This window comes from Acanthochromis polyacanthus, chromosome 6 (genome assembly GCF_021347895.1).
Source record: "Acanthochromis polyacanthus isolate Apoly-LR-REF ecotype Palm Island chromosome 6, KAUST_Apoly_ChrSc, whole genome shotgun sequence".
NCBI lineage: Eukaryota > Metazoa > Chordata > Actinopteri > Pomacentridae > Acanthochromis > Acanthochromis polyacanthus.
In genome coordinates, this window is record NC_067118.1 from 10,647,375 (window position 1) to 10,664,955 (window position 17,581).

The following is a 17,581-nucleotide window of genomic DNA, read 5'->3' on the forward strand; positions in this document are numbered from 1 at the left end:
CACACACACACACACTGTGTATTCCTATCCTTGTGGGGACCTACCATTGACTCCCATTCATATCTAACCCCTAACCCTTACCCTGACCTTAACCCAGACCAAAAGAATGGCTAACCCTAAAAAAAAGTTTTTGCACTTTTACTTTTTTCAGTAACAACAACATGGCCAAGAAAACACTGTGACATTTCTTTTGGTTTTCCTATGGTTGTGAGGACATTAGGTCCCCACAACCCCTATAATTACCCGCCCACACGCACACATCTTTCTCCCATTATTAATGTTGGGGGCGGCATGGCTCAGTGGGTAGAGTGGCCGTCTTGCAACTGAAGAGTTGCCGGTTCGATCCTCGGCCGGTCGTGCTCATGTTGAGGTGTCCCTGAGCAAGACACATAACCCCTAATTGCTCCTGATGGGTCGTGGTTAGCGCCTTGCATGGCAGCTTCCGCCATCAGTGTGTGAATGTGTGTGTGAATGGGTGAATGTGACGTATCATGTAAAGCGCTTTGGGTACCTTGCTAGTAAAAGCGCTATATAAATACAGAGCATTTACCATGTTCTCCTTTCAGTTTACAAATGATCAACTTGTTCTTTTTAGTTCAAACAGTCAGCCTCAGCAGGAGTTGCCTACAACCATCAGTATGCTAGGTCACAGTCCACCATTTTCAGTGCTAGTTTGCATCTTGTCATGATCACAAAAAAACTTGTTTAATCAGCTACTATCTCTCCCCTGCTCTTTTTAGTGTCTACACTCTCAGATCAATAAAGCCCACCTCCAGTGATATCATCATCAGCAGGAGCAGCCTCCTCACCAACCCCCTCAACAGAACGTGTTCTATGTACCCCATCAGGTCAAACATAGACCGTGCCCTAACTAAGATATGAGGTGTGGACAATGATGTGCTACGTTGTGATTCCATGTTGCATTCTTTATGAATATGGGTCACTACAAGTCAACCAGTTATATTCTAAGGTATGTTTTTGTATGGAGTTTCAAATTCGTGCTCTATATGCCCCCTTTCAACCCCTTGATGCCTATTGTCGCAAATTTACAACATACCACTTTCTTTCAGCCGAGATAGCGTATCCATTCCCCCAATGCCGGTTTAAGCATTTTCAGTACGTACCTTGGAACCTTTTGCAAGCACTGGTTTCTAATAGGACCAGGTGGAGTGCAACCTAATTATTATATATCTGTTATTATGATGATATATCTGTTCTATGTATGATAGATAAATTAACAATTTCCATTTATTTTAGCATTAGCTAGAAAGCAAAAACATGCAAAAGTTTTTTCTAAATTAATTGTAAATAAATTCAGACAACAAGGGGTTAACTTTGAGCACCTGCCCCTCCAAAGGTCTCTGCATGGCCTTGCCAAGAAATTATAAATTCTTATTTCTCTGCATTATTTTACCTCTCTTGAAATCTCTGGAGGTGTCGTGGGCCTATCAGCGAAACACCGATGAAGAAGGTCACCTACTTGATAACCCAGAGAATGCCCTCACTCACTTGACCATCCCACAGGGTCTTCAGTGTCTCATGTATGCAAGAAGGGATAACAGCATCTAGTCCTATGCAACATGTCCTGCTCTGTGCCTTAAATTACAGCCAATCCATCTGTTTTTATCGTTTCAGATACCTTTAAAGGACCAGTTCAACTTATAAAATACAGCTTCCCACTTGCCAAAAGGGACTGTAGACACAGCATTGAGGAAAAATATAAATCATTCATCAAAATGACTTCATTTCATTCATGAGGGTAATATTTTAAAAGTCATAGCCTATAGTATAATTTAAAAAAAAGTTTTTTCCCCTAATTTTATATATTAAACCCATACATAAATCATGTTTGTTACAGTCTAAATAATAATAAAAAAATCAATCAGAGGATAAACATCAGAAACAATATTGTTATATTGCCTGTAATGATTTTAAATGGCATGCCTGATTATGCTACAGATGTAAAGCTCTCTTTATTTCTGTGCTGTGTTATAAAACTATTGATCTGACTGTTTAAACACTGGGTCAGACACACTGAGATGTGGTATTGCATTGTTTTAAATGGCGATCTTGATTTGAAATCTATTATCATAGTCTGAGCAAGTGTTTCGGATTCATCCTGTGTGGACTAAAACTTTAACCACTTAATTGAGTTTAATTTTTAACTCTCTACAGAAGAAATAATTCCTGTTAAAAATGCTGTTTGCCTTCTGCAGTTTGCACTAACAGAGATGCTGTATGTGGAAAATTACTTGTATCAGTAGAAAAACATAAAACATTCTGCATTTTCAGATTCTTGAGCTATGGGAAGCACAAAATGTTCTGATTAGCAAAACGTGTTTCCAACAAAAATCTATCTAAATCTAATTATCAAAATAAGGGCACACACAGTTGTTTTTTGCTTTTATTTATTTGTCTTTTATTTATTTTTCCTGATTGAAATGTATTGTAAGGTCATAATTTGTCATTCATCACATTACATGGCATGATGCACCAGGTCTACTACACCCATTTACAGGAGGATACACGGAAACATACACAAGGTTTTACAATGGGGAAACAGGAAGTTTAGCTCATTGCACTTACAACAGTGAATGGAACACTTTGTAGTCATTTTTAGGCTCTCGACCTTTTTCTGTGTTTTATTTTCACCCTTTTACTTCATTCAATTTGGGTTGTAATTTTTTTCCTTAAAAACACATCTCCATTGTCCGATTCGCCTTCTCTCTCTCTCCATCTCCCACAAAAATAAAAATAAATCACCCCCCGAAAAATTACATGGAAGCCAGAATATTTTTCCCTTTTTTTTTTAGTAGTTTTTGATGTCATCTCGTTTTACAAACACAACATGTATAGAAACTCTACACAGACCAATATGTTTTTTATGATGTTTTTTCATATCCGAATACAACTTTTTTTTATTTTTTGAATGAACAGTCCGCACGAGCCAGCCACATACGTACACAATGTCATTTATTATTCAAATTAACAACTGCTCTGGTTTGTTTGTGTGGTTTTTGTTGTGTTTTTTTTAATTATTATTATACACAAAAAGCACAAGTTTTCAGGGGCAGGGAGTTGTGGGCTTGCATACACTCCAGCTCGTGTCACCGTCTGGTGTGCAAAGGCCTTTTCTCGTGCCTCTTGTGCATGTGTGTCGTGTTTCTGTTGGCATGTTTGAGATTTACATGTTGTACAGGACCTTCATGGCATTTACATGTTTGTTTGTTCGACTCTGGTTGGTCTGGTATTTACACTGGAAAAAACATGGCAGCCCGTGAGGTGGGAGGTCGAGGAGGGTTTGGGGGAGTCGGGTCGGGGTCCAGCTCATGCACTTTTACTTTTTGATGATTCATTACAGGTGAAAGATGACTAAAGGCTCCCTGATGGTGAAACATGGACTCAGTAGCTTTTCTCTTATGGTTTTCTTCTTTTACAACCTCTCACCCATGAAAACATTGACTTCCTATATATTTATATTTATATATTTATATACTTTTGTGTTTGAAAACCTTTCTTTTTTTCTCTCGGGTCCTGCTATACATCAACTGTCTTTATTTATGACCAACAGCAAGAGCAGTGGTGACACTTTTACTACACTACGCTCTGTACAAGCACTGCATGCTACCTTTTTGATTAAGAACACACACAGACAAACACTCACGCACACACACAGTCTGGATTTCCCAAAAGCATTTTTAAGCTGCATTTAAATACAGGAGGAGCTGTTTGTCTTTACTCTTTATGGAGTGTTCTACTTCTTAATTTCATGGCTAATTCTGACCCAGTTGGTGTGACTGTGCATGAATGCAGCCTTATTGCTGATGTCAGATTCACAGACGAGTCAAACCTTCTTAAAATTTGCTTCTTTTAAAAATCTCTTGGAAGCAACCTCTTCTGGTTCTCGTCTGTGAATCCATCAGTTTTCTATTGCAAGAGTTTGTACCAAAGCATCCAAATGTTGAGAAAAATGTTGATTTTTCTGATATTAATCTCAATTTGGAACACAACTTTTGTCTGTTTTATTTGTCTACATTTTGTGCTTCAAACACCTCTGAAAAACGCAGGCTGTGAGCTGATTCTGGTGATTTTTGCCCCACTGGTAATTGCTGTGGTCTTAACAGAAGTCATCCGTTGCATTTCCAGGAAATAGACAGACATCATGCAGAGTATAGACAGAGACCACGACTGGCTGGAGGGCAGTAACAGGATGGCTTTCTTCACTGACCAGTATTGTGGTATTAAAGCCCTTGCTGCTATGCATATTTTAGTCACCTTCAGTGGCTGGATTCACGCAGGAGCAAAAAAAAAAAGAAGTTTCAGATGCAGTTCTTGTTCTTAATCTCTAGAATAATTGAAATATTTCGGACTCCCTTCCTTTTCAATATGATTTCATGCGCCTGCATAAACACACCCATCACTATTCTCTGTTGTCTTTTGAACACATCCGCTGCGATGCTGCTTTTAGTGTGTGCTTTCCTGAGGCAAAAAGTGGTTGAGGATTATTTTATTGAACATTTTATGTTTTTTACAAACTCCCAAAAACATACGAGACACAACAGAGTGGTCAGCATTAATTGTGGGCGACTTTAAACTCTCTCCCGTGTTGTTTGTTCTGGTTTGACGCCTCATTTTTAAGCTTTTCGTGTTGACACTCTGGTGGAAGTGAAGTGATGTCTGTTTGGGCCACGGCGGAATTAATAGACTGAACTCGGATCCACACAGAACCAGAATAATCAGACCCTTAATCCTGCAGCTAAATTTAATTGTGAAGAGGCCAAAAAAGGAAAAAAAACAACTGAAAAACCACTCTGACTTCAAGTTTAAAATAAGCCCAGGGGAAATAGTTTGCTGCCAATCAATTCAACGTACATTTCTTATTTAACTATACTATTCAAAAATGTTTTTCTGTTTACTTTTATTCAGTTTTTTAACAATCTGATTATTACGGTTGTGCATAAGCCCAGCAAAAGATAACTTCTGTATAATTTCTTATTCTCTGTCTATAAAAATTAAAAACGTAAATCTCTTTCTTAATGCCAGCTAACTTTCTATCCTTTCTCAGTATGATAAAAATAAATTATTACATAGATGATCTGATAAACATTTCACAAAATATATATATATCTACTAACTTCTTTTACACAGATTTAGTGACTTGGGAGGAATTATACGTTCAGGGATATTTTCCTACTTCATAAACCACTTTTTAAAATCTGAATTTCCATAAATAGCATTTTTTAATTGCTTAGCTATATAGTGTGCTGCTACCAGACTGCAAACACAAGAAAGACTGATGGTAAATTTGCAGATAATTTGCTTCTGAGGTACAGAAATTTGACGTGACACAGTGTATTTAGCTTATACATCTTGATGTTTAGCGTGCCATGGCAGTGCACCTGTAAACGCTCTCACACACATTCACACACACAAGCGTTCAAACTCTCTCTTATACCACAAATTCAATTTAGGAATGCCTTGGATAGTGCTTCACTCGTAGCAGTTTCCTTCGTCGTATATAGTCTGTAATTTTCTTGAGTATATAATAAGTATGTATTTGTATTTTAACCGTCTTCAACATTCTTGGAGCTTTGTTCAGTGCATAAACAACAACAACTGCACAATCAAGTTTCTCTAAATTAAGACACCAATTATTAGTATTGACATCTGTCTCTTATATGTGCATGTATATATATATAAATTTTTTATTTCAGTATTTTTCTATATATAAATCTCTGGACAACATTTCTGTGTCTGCTCTTAATCCCTGCTTCAAGCAAAAGAAATCAAGATGGAGCTGCTTGGGTGCGTCCATGACAACTGGGATTGTTTGCCGTCGCTGAAAATGTTTTTTTCTTCAAAATATCTCTCATATATTAACAGCAGCAATGCCAATTATTCTCAGTGGGAATTACTGCCCAGGAATCAGGGAACATTCCCACAACATTTGCTAACATTGTCTATAAGTTCTAATGATGTTTTAAAGAAAACAGGAGGATATTTATCTGTTCAAAAAAATGTTCCTAGAATGTTAAAAGTAAACTAATGTTTGGAGGATGTTGTCAGAGTAAGTTCCAAAACTAAGATGCAAAATGTGTTTTACAGATCTTATTGTTATTTTATATAAAACGTTCCCGGAATGTCACAAATTCACAAAGCTGGAACATTTTGCCTGCGATATTCTAAGGATGTTTTGGGATTGAGGTAATACATCACAGAATGTTCTTCCATAAAAAAAGGGGGAAGCTCATTCTCAGTGTACATTTTAAGAAGAACGGTTTTAGAATGACTTCAGACTTCACAATGCTTTTCAGAAGAGCATTCTGGGAATCTAAAAAAACAACAACTTCTTGCTGAAAACATTACTAGAACTTTTCAGAACCTTCTCAGAGTGTTTTTAGAACCAAAGAATTCCATCTGGTTTTCTCCTGCTCTGGAAATATAGAAGATTTTTGCAGCTTTTTTGTGTTTTAAATCTTTTCTGCTACATGAAACATCTGAGAACATAAATGCAAAGTGCAGTTTCCCAGCTGTCATGACGCATGCTTGGCTGCAGAAACTCCCTGTTTCAGTGGAGAAGGGACCCCGAACATGCAAGGTTAACACAAGTGAATCTTTCTTAGTGTTTCCTCACTTAGATTTAACCTATTTTATACACAAACAAATTCACAGAATCTCCTTATTATCATCTACGACAAATGCCGAAACAAAGCAAACATGGTACTGGAGTAACTCAGGTGTGAGAAACAATGACTGTGTGACTTTTACCCATTTGTGTGTTTCTTTTTCCTTATTTCCTCCACATATTTCTGGTTTTCCCAAATATGATTCATTGCATAGAACGACTGGAGATGAGAGGTCGCCTCTTCTGCCCACCATATTTGTTCATGGTTGAACTCGTGTTTGTCTTGTTTTTCTTTTTCCACATTGGATGATGGTTGTTTCAAATACACGCATACAGAACCCCCACACACATACAAACATTAGGAACAGAACAATATAGAGGTGACTTTGAGGTTTTTCTGCGCCGGGCGGCATGCGAAGGTTCCCAGCGAGCGTTCACACAGACAATATACAGCAGAAGTTGGTTGGTTGGTTCGTTTTCGCTGAAGGCCTTGCAACGCTCGGCCTAACAGAGTACATTTTTGAGTACTGAACCGCAGATCCCACAATGCACTGCAGGAGCAACAGCAGGGAGAACACTGACCTGAGAAGTTTCCATGACAATTGACAGTCTGAGAGAGAGAGAGAGGTTTCTTCATGGGGGGGTTGGGTTGCAGGTCTGGACGCCACCATGATAGAAAACTCAAAGTAAAAAAAAAAGGCGAGTGACTTTGTGACACAACCAAGTGTGTTATTTTTGGTTCCTCAGTCACATGTTGTTGTTTTTTTTCTCTTTTTGACACCGTTTCGAGTGTGCTTTCATGTGCACCGTGCACATTTGACATTTGAGTGAAGACACATGCTGACACACACTCGTGTAAGGAACTCCGCACAGCTTTTTTTTTTGTTGTTGTTGTTTTTAGCAGTACCCCCTCCCCCCATAAACGTCCATCTTGGAGGGTCAGAAGAATCACATTGAAACCCAAACCCCCCGCAGGTGATGAGTCCAGTTCTGCCGTGAAGTGTGACTGGTCTGCGTTTTCAGTGCCTCTCTGCTGCCCTGCAGTGCTTTCAGATCAGACTCCAACTGGCTAATGTAAAGCAGTGCATCACTCCCATCCACTTATTGGCTGATTGACGACACCAATGTCTCACGATTGGTTGGAGGAAGAGATCTGGGTGGTACCTTGTGGTTTTGTAGGTGAACTCCTGCTGTCCGGTGTATTAGCGCAGCAGCAGCAGCAGCAACACAACACTGGAGCTCATTTTTGTAGAACATTTAGGTCAGACTTGAGCGGTAGTCAGTTAGACAGACGGAGGCAACACATTTCTGTTCCACCAGCTTTGAAAATGACACAAGATTGTGCTCTTTACTTTCTTATCGCTATTGCTTTTATAATTATTGATAATAAGTAAGATGTCAGAAACTCGACAGGGGAGGCTTTGATGGAGATAACAAAACATTACAAAATAAATAAATGAAAAATAATATCACAATTGTTTTAAAAAAACATAAAAAATATAAATTAATCTCTCTGTGGCCAGTGTTCCAGCTGATACATAAAAAAGGGAGTGATGGAAAAAATATGCCACTTTTACCTCGAAAATAAAACATTTAAAAATGATTAAGGCAACCTGCAACATAAAAACCAGGCAAATAACAAAAGTAAGTTAGAAGGTAAACAAAGAGAACACAAAAAAAAATAAAATAATGACACCCACTTGTGACAACATGAGAAATATCTGAGAGCCCAATTTTGTGGAGCAGTTGGAGATACCCCATTGCCACAAGCACTGCAGGTAAATGTTGTCTTAATGGCTTGGTAATGGCTGAAAAACATCCCAACCATGTTCATTCTGCATACCATTCAAAGATTTACTCAAAAAACAAAACAAAACAAAACAGAAAAGCAAAGAAAAACCAAAAGGCTCCTTATTCCCAGATCCCTGTGTTGCTTCAGTAATCTCTCTTCTTTGTTATTATTGACGTCGTCTAGCTAAGATGTGTTTCCCAGTGTCTTTATGGCCTCTGTATAGCAATAATGAACAGTGTAAGGTCTTGGATATAAAGTTCCATGCATTCCAAATTCCTACTTTTTTTTTTTTTTTAAATCCACTATACACTTCTTTAAAGACATGGCAAGTTGTGGATTGTTGGGCGAGGGATTAGAAAGACGGAAGAATCAGCATTCAAGAAAAACGCAGAGAGGTGAGGAAGAAGGGAACAGTTCCGATCTGGAATGTAGATAGAAACAAACCGTGGAAAGAACGCCGACGTTCTGTGTCGGCTACATCGTTGTTTTATTCATTCAGTAGGACGCTTCCATTACATCCTCCTCAGTGGATGGTAACAAGAGGTCTGTAGTACCAGAAAAACCTGCTGCAGCGAGTTTTATAACATTTTCCCCACTTTGTCTTTACTTTGAGAAGAGATAGAAAAAATGAGAGAGGCTGGTTTTGTTGCTGTTATTCTCAGTTTGAGCACAGGACTGTGGAACCAAGGATTCCTTCATGCCACCACCTGTAACAGAGCTACCATTCCCTGTTAACAGAAAATAGCAGCTCTCATATAAAGGGTGGAGTCGTCGATGTATGGGAGTAGAACTGCATCTCCCCTTTATTTCCTTCCATTGAAACTGAAGTGTTTAATCCACAGCAATGGCAAATTTGGCCTCCAGGGTTTCTACTTGTCTTCACCAGCTGTGTAGATCTCTGGTATGAGTAGTGCTCCCCCTTCCGGCCTGGAAATACAGCAGCAAAAACAAAACTGTTTCTTCTGAAGCCATTTTCATCCCCCAAATGCTCTTTTGTAAAGAAGAGATGTGTCAAACTGCTGCAGACTGCTTCTTTCGGCTTTGCAATATTTTGGTTGATTGTGATTCTTTGGCTGGGGGATGACTGAGGAGAGTCCTCCTGACGATGGATGTTGGCTTGGACTTGGAATGATCTAAAAGAAAGGCAAACAAAGAAAGGAACTCAGTTGAAATTATGGAACACAGTCCAATTCTGTCTGATGTCTGGAAGTTTATAATGTGTTCATAAAGGTCTCAATAGATTACAGCACCAAACAATGAAAGTGCTACCAAAATAGCCCCCAGTGTCTATCGTTCACCTTGTTTACAATCACCAGAAATACGACTAATATTTGTCATATATGAAATACACATAAACACCATAACAAAACTTGTTTGGCACATAGCGACTGCATTTCTTCAGACATGGACAAACAACAGTTTATAGTTTGTGTGCAAAAAAAGCCTTTTATGTGATCTAAGTTAAATGCATCATCCTGGCTGTGGCTCATTTGTATTGGCTACCAGCGGAATATAGGATTTAATTTAAAATGTTATAATTTATTTTAAAAGCACTGAACAGTTTTCATAGCGCCACAATATGTTATCAATTTGGTAACTCCATGTTAACCCTTTTGGCCTTTGGTTTTCAATTTTCTTTCCACTAAGAATCCATAGATGAGGGACCCTCTCATCTATGGTGCTTGGGATTATTTGATTAAGCCTATTATTTTATGCTTTTATAGCTTTGGTAATGTGAAAAAAGACCCTAAGAGAAATGTATTTGAGGGATATTGTCACTGGCCTGGCCTAGCCCCACCCCCTTCAGGCCATCCTGCCGGTGTGTGGCCGGTCTGTGAGGCTCTCTGCAGCTGCTGATTAGTGGATTAGGTGCAGCTGCGAAAGACTCACACCTGCAGCTCATTCCATCTGCTGCCATAAAGACCAGGTTCACTGGGCAGGGGATGTTTGATTGAACTGCCTCAATGCTGGACAGACACGAGATGGACGAGTTCATTGAAGCCCTACAGCTGCTGGAGCAGCCTATGTTTTTCCCCTGCCGTCCTTAAGTGAAGGATGTGGACCCCTGTCACAACAGTCAAGAGAGGGCGTGGATCCCCCACCCCCCCGGACATGCCGTTGTGAGCCTCCAGGACAGAAGCTCCCCTGAGCCTGACCCTGTTCCATGTTTCAGCGAGTGAGTGCTGGCCTTTGTTAAGTAGCGATATTATTCTGCACAATAAAGTGTATTTTGATCTGCTTTCTGGCTCCCTTTGTGTGATCCCACTGGGGTTCCCAAAATTCGACTTATACGGCGACAGATATTCAACATATATTGAAAATATTTGCATCATCTCAACTCAGAATAATCATATAACACCTGAAATCTATTAATTTAGCTGCACATAGCACTGAACCATCGAGGCATGGCTTAGGCTACGTTCAGACTGCAGGGCTTAATGCTCAATTCCGATTTTTTTTTTTTTTTTTGCGAGTTCATTCACATTTCCAATTAAATGCAACTTGTATGTGATCTCCTGTGTGAACCTCACACGACCCAAAAGGTTCCCGCATGAAGAGGACACAACAACGAGACGCAGAGAGCGTGTTCAGTGTTTACGGAAGTAAACATGGACGCTAACAGTAGAGCATGTCTGGCCATTTTAAAGTTGCTGTCCAGCCGGAGCTAGCAAATTTATAACTTAACCCTTTAAGCTTCAGTGTACCGCCGGCGGTACACCTACTAATTTGCATAGGAATTTCAGGAATGTCCGACGGGTGCAAACGCGATTATACAAACACTATACACCGATGGAAAGCTTAGATTCTCATGAATCCGCCGGTATAAACCACTTTCAGATGCGATTACCACAGCGGGTGAGAAAAACACATTTGTCCGACAAAAACAAATATTCATCCATCCGTTCTCTATACACGGCTTCAAAGCACACAGCGCGACTCACATTTCCGGGTTTATTATTACACACAAAAAAAAGATTCCACAAAAAACGGCTATAATCCAACCTTTTACATCAGATGACACAAGCCAGGAAACTATTTTGTCCAAAACATGTCCTGAAGTCGGTATAAAATCCCCGAATCGGTCGTTTTCAAGGAAATGCACCTCCCGATGCGCGTCCAATATTCCCCGTATTTTTCGTAATTTTTTTTATTTAAAAATAGAATATTAGCGATTTTTTTGTACTGAAAACGGCTGGAATTGACTGAAGCTTAAAGGGTTAATCATTTTAAGGAGAAGGTCAAGAAGGACGAGAGCCAGGATTTTGGTCCTGGCGTTTTGTGGGGCAGTGGCAGCAATGTCTGTCCAGAGAACTGTGTGGGTGCGGAGTCGCAGCCAGGAGTGGTGGGATAGTGATGTGAGAGGCTTCACAGATGCAGAATTTATTCAGAATTTTCGAATGACAAGGGCGACCTTTACCTACATATGTGAGCGTCTCTTTTTAACACTGTCACGGCAAGACACACGTCTTCAGCAGCCCGAAGACGTGTTTTGCTTGAAAGAACGTTTGTCGTGTACCAATGACGTATAGGTCAGATAAATGTGACCTGGCCGTTCAGACTGAAATCACATGGCAAAAGATCCGATACGTATCGGAAGTAGGACCACATATCCAAGTGGCCTGGGTCGCATTTGAAAAAATCGGATCTGTGTCGTTTAGACTGTCATGAAGAGATCAGATACAGGTCGCATAGGGGCAAAAAAATCGGATTTGGGTCACTTGAGCCTGCAGTGTGAACGTAGCCTTAGTTGTGTCTCTTTGTTTGGTGCAGCATAGTATTACCTAATATTGCATGTTGATGATTAGTTGTTTTAATTTGAATACCATAGTTTACATAGATGCAAAGATTGACAATGACTTGATATATACGAAATATTTAAATTAGAACATTTACTATTGTCCCACCAATCCTTTCCTTGAGGTTGTCTGATGTCATTCCTTTAAACTGAGCACAGGCTAAACATTGTACTTCCTAAACATCTGTGTATCAATAGACAACTGTAATTTACCGCTGTTCCCCAAACACCTCACATGTAGGCTGCAGTAGATGCTGTTAGGTGGCTGTACTTCACTCAGACAGATGTGTTTCTCCAAAAATAGTGAAATACGGTGTTCTAATTTTGGATATACCTCAAATTAAATCAAGTGGTTTTATCTCCGTGGACTGTTTCTATGTGTGGAGCTCAGACCCACATTTAAGAGTCACTCTAGATCTGAAACAGACTCCTGTATCACATTAAATCCTGTCCTGTTTCTGGAATATTCAGTTAAAAATGAAAGTTCATCATTTCCCTCTTGCTTTTAGTTCTTCATGGCTGTTTCACTCTTTTATTAATCGGTTCCCTGTTTAACTTTACTCTTTCATTTGTTTGTATATCAAACCAAAATGCTTCACCGTGGCCATCCTGTTCATAGGTCTTCATCTGAATCATTGAGTTTTCTGTATAAATGTTGTACGATCTTAATTTTAATTTACAAATTAGTCAGGTAAATCTCTGTAATTAATAACAACGATGTAGGTCTTGTTTGGTTAATTTGCTTCTTGAAAACATTTTGGCTCAATGGCTGTAAATGTGCTCCATAAATAACAGTAACTTCACTTGACAATACCTAATTGTTAAAGATGCTTGTAGGCGATATACAGCAAATTAATATTGGAATCCTTTATTTCCTGAATGCCAAAGATGCACGAGGAGCCTCTACTCATATGAAAGTGGTTGATTTGCAGAGTTGTAATGATTTACAAATAAAACTGTCCACTAGATGGTGTGTAAGCCTAAGAAATGCATTATGGATCATATGTACCGTATGAAGATTAGAAACTCCTATTTAAGTGAAAAGCAAGACTTTTTCATGTATTTAACTATGTAATAAACCATTATATTTGGGTTTTCATGAAACATTGAGATGTATAATGAGTTAAAAAGAGGGATTCTAATACCTACTATCTACATTTATCTGTTGTAATCCAGTTTATTTAAGTGAAGGGTTCTAGCTGAACAAAGTCAGATATCCTGTTGCCAGAATTTATTGTAATAGATCATAAAAGTTTATGCATGCAGGTATCTTTTTTTCTTGGAAGATGAACCTTCAAATCTTCTTGACATTTGTTAACAGCAATAATCATAATAATAGAAGCAGTGGTAAGAGTTTACAGTGAAGAAAAGGGTGAAAATCCCAGTGCAGCAAACAATAAAATGGGCCAAAAAGTAAACAGAACTTGATTAAAATGAGTTTTCTTTTCCCTCGTGGCTCCCATGCTTAAGTATTTCTCGTATGAAGCAGCTGTAGTAGGCAGCAGGAGAACGAGGCCACTGATATTTTCCTAACTCAGCTTGTCAGTCGGTGCTGACGCAGCACCTGGAGGAACATAATGGGAAGGACGCACGTTACGCTGCAGCCTGAAATAACGCAGGAGTAAAGCCACTTGTGCGATGTGGCACTTCAGATTTGGCTCACAGCCTCGAGGCAGAAACCTTCATCATAAAAATCTAACAGAGCCGAGTCCTCCTTAATTGCCTTAGTATTCGCTCATCAGTCATTTATTTGTATTTGGGACCTGCACAAAGACTTTTCCTTCAGTCACACACCTCCTCTCTTCTTCTGAATCAACAGAATGACAGGCCACATCAGATAATAAAATAATTAACTTGTGCCAATTTACATTTAAAGATTCCATATTGTGCCCTTTTTTTTAGTAAAGAAAATAATACAAATCTTCATTGTTTGTGCTCAGAATACCACAGAGATGGTTAATTTCACCATGACTGTATGACCCCTGGTTTTAGTCCTGTTTGAAAAGGCCTGTTTTACTCTGAGAACCAATAAACTGCTGCTATCCACGCCTTCTTCAGGAACAAGACTCTTTCTGCATCTATGATTGACATTGCATGAATGAAATGTCAGTCTGGAACTCTATGTTGCTTTTCATTTTCTCTCTGATTTTTTTTTCCAAGGAAATTTTTTAGAAAGCATTGTTTATGTCTCGTTTCTGATATCTCCGTTCCAAAATCAGTATTTTAGATTGTATGTGGATCTGAAATGACACCGGTTAGCAAGTAGTCTTAGTGGGCTGTGTTTTAGTTGCTATTTCATACTTACACTGTTGTTTAACAACAGAAAAAATATGTAAATGAGAACGGCTTTATTGCGAATTCTGCTGTGTTAAAATGCAGTTTATGTGAGCACAGAGAACAGGAGAGAAGCTAACAGATGTAAATACTGAGCTTAAGTTGCACTGAAGCACAGCAAGCAACATGAAAACACATTAATTTGAACAATCATTGTGTACTGGTTTCAAATCTATCCCTGAAGTCTCATAGATTTACAGTTTCTATAGAAATCTGACCAGTGGATATATCATCAAAGTTAATGGTAACATTAGCCACATTAGTCGCACAACATGCTAACAGGATTTTTCTATTGTTGTGGTGACATTTCCATAAATAATAAAAAGAATCTACAAAGGGCTCGGCTCCTCAGGTGCTGGGGGTGCATGAAGACCTTTGTGTTCATTCTTGCAGCACAACATCTGGTGAGTTTAAATCTTAGGAGAGGCATCTTAGAGTTCAGCAGAAGCAGCTCCAGAAAGTAAATAAACCTGATGGACTGAGAGGCAGCTGCTCATTCTTCAAGTACAGCCCGGAAGCAATGAGGAGGCAGGAAGGTTTAAGCTCAATGACTATTGGTTAGTTAGCACTGGCTTGTAAAGGCTAACTAGTTGTGGCATGGTTTGGGGAATAGCAGAAACTTGTCTTCATATCATATCGTTTATACCAACCGCAGAACATCATAAAGACGAATTTTCACCATATAGGGACCTTAAATGAAACAAAACTCAACATTCTGCATTTGCAATAAAAAAATCAGCATGAATTGCCAATACAGGTAGACAAACCTTAAATAGTGTCAGTTACAAACAAATCCATCTTTTTTATGATGGATAGTTCCATGTGCATAAGGACTTTTCCTAAATTATCGTTTAAAAAATCTTTTTGGTACAATACCATGTGAATTATGAATATTTTGCACTTGACAAAAACTGCAATGTCTATTTTACTACACAAGAATACATACTATATCCTTTCTACTAATAGACAATCTGTGCAATAAATGTAATCTATTTATATTTTCTATTTATCAAAATATCTATGTAGAACCATTGATATGTGCAATAATGGTCATTTTTACAATTAGTATTTATGCATATTATTGTTATAATTATTGTATATTTTGTTATTTTTATTTTTATGCTACCTTCCTTAAATCTTTACTGCTGTAATAATGGAAATTTGCCCACTGTAGGATTAATAAAGTCTTATCCTGTCTTATCGTGACTTATCTTATAAAAAAATTAAATATATAGACATAGTATTCATTTATATTTTAGCCAAACAACTATTCAGGCTTTTAAGTCAGTAATGAGATTTCCTGTTTTCTCTGCACCCTTCATGAACTTTCCTGGTTGGACCAGCAGCAACATGTTTCCCAAAATGGACACAAGCGCCTTTTTTTCTTTCTTTTTCTTTTTTAGAATCACTGCCTTCCAGTTTGTGCTCCCACTGTGCCTGACCCAGATTAACTGCTCCAAACATGCTGTATATTCATATGTTGCCCAGCACCAGACTTAATCTGTTCCAGTGAGCACAGGCCCCCGAAGGGCTGCTACACAACGCAGCACACAAACACACACACACAGCGACAGTGACACATGCAAAGATGTATGAATGTGAACACACACATTAACTGACTCACTGGACACAGAAAAGAGATGGAAGGAAGGAAAAATATGGGTCCAAAAGTAAACGGATGCATCATTTTTGTGTATTTTGGTGCATTTCATCCCAAATGAAGAAAAATTTTAAAAGCTAATTGGGGTAAAATGGTCCAACATTGTGCACAAAATGAGCTCCACAAAGACTAGATTTACTATTTGCCAGGAAAGACTTGATTCTCAAACCCCATAAAATAGCTTCGGGCTGAACTGGAAGGTGAACAGTGAGTCAGGGAACTTCAGCGGCTGAGTGGGAGAAAATCCCTGAAGCTGGCTTCCTTTAGGAAAACCTCTCAGAGCAGAAGATGCTGTTGGAGCATCACATGAGGACACATGGAGAGAGATTGTGTGTCCACATAATAATTGGCGGAAAAAGAGAAGAGATTTTTCGCTCTATGTGGGGCGTGGTTGGATGAAAGCAAGAGCAGCAGAGGTGGAACAAAAAGGGGTAATCGAAGGAACAAGACATGCAGAAAGAAAACGCAAATGAGAATCTCCACGGAGCAAAAGCAAAACGTTTGACAGCAGGAGTAGAGTGTAGAAGGTGTGGGTCTATCGCTGCAGCAGTCACATGAGGCGGTTAGTCGTTGCATGGCTGCACACAGAAACACTCCCTACGTGATTCTTCATGTCACATATGCAATGCCGTGCACGCCCTGAAATAATACAGAGACATCATGGTCGGCACGTTCTCCCAGTCCTCCAGAACTCGCTGCAGAACACTGTAGTTTAAATGAAAAAATAAAGAAGCAAGGGACAGATTCTCTGGCTGCTGCGGCTCCTATTTTTACAGCCATCATCATCATATCTGTGAAATGAGCCGACACTCAAACTTGACTCCTAAAATACAAATACATGTCATATTTCCTAATGGATGTTTCATGTTAAACATGTATTTGCAAAACATTCATGGCAACAGCAATTTGCGACTACGTTGTGATGATTTGGGGAAAGTTTGTGGCTAAATAGTGAGAATGCCAGCATTGATTTGAAAGATAAAACAACCTGTGCCACCTTTTCTTTTGGCATATAAAGGGATAGTTCAGTTTCTTTGAAGTCTGAGAGGCTTTTTTGAGACTGTCAGTTTGTAACTTACAGTAGAGGACAGTTTGAAAATGCAGACAGGAGGACCTCCACAGGAGCCAAATTAAGGTTTTACCCACCTAAAAATATCAATGTCCCTTTAAACATGTGCTACATTTAGGAAATTTTCACAGCTGCAGCTTATTGTTAGTCTTCACAGGATTTTCTAAAAAGGAAACTGAAGCAGTTGAAGTCACCAAGCTTCATAGGCAAAAGCAAGAATTTTACTTCTCAGAATAAAGTTGGAATGCTGCTGTGTGACTTTGGTGTTTCAATCCTCAGAACACTACACTGTAAAAAACAAACCT

General features: G+C 38.9%; 1 protein-coding gene across 1 annotated transcript in view; it reads right to left on the reverse strand.

The window, feature by feature from the left end:
* Window positions 1-2,391: 2,391 nt before the first annotated feature.
* Window positions 2,392-17,581, reverse strand: part of bsna (bassoon presynaptic cytomatrix protein a) — a 242,960-nt gene continuing 227,770 nt past the window's right edge. The window contains 1 exon segment of the mRNA XM_051949918.1: window positions 2,392-9,550. The gene's annotated coding sequence lies outside the window, so the exon portion shown is untranslated.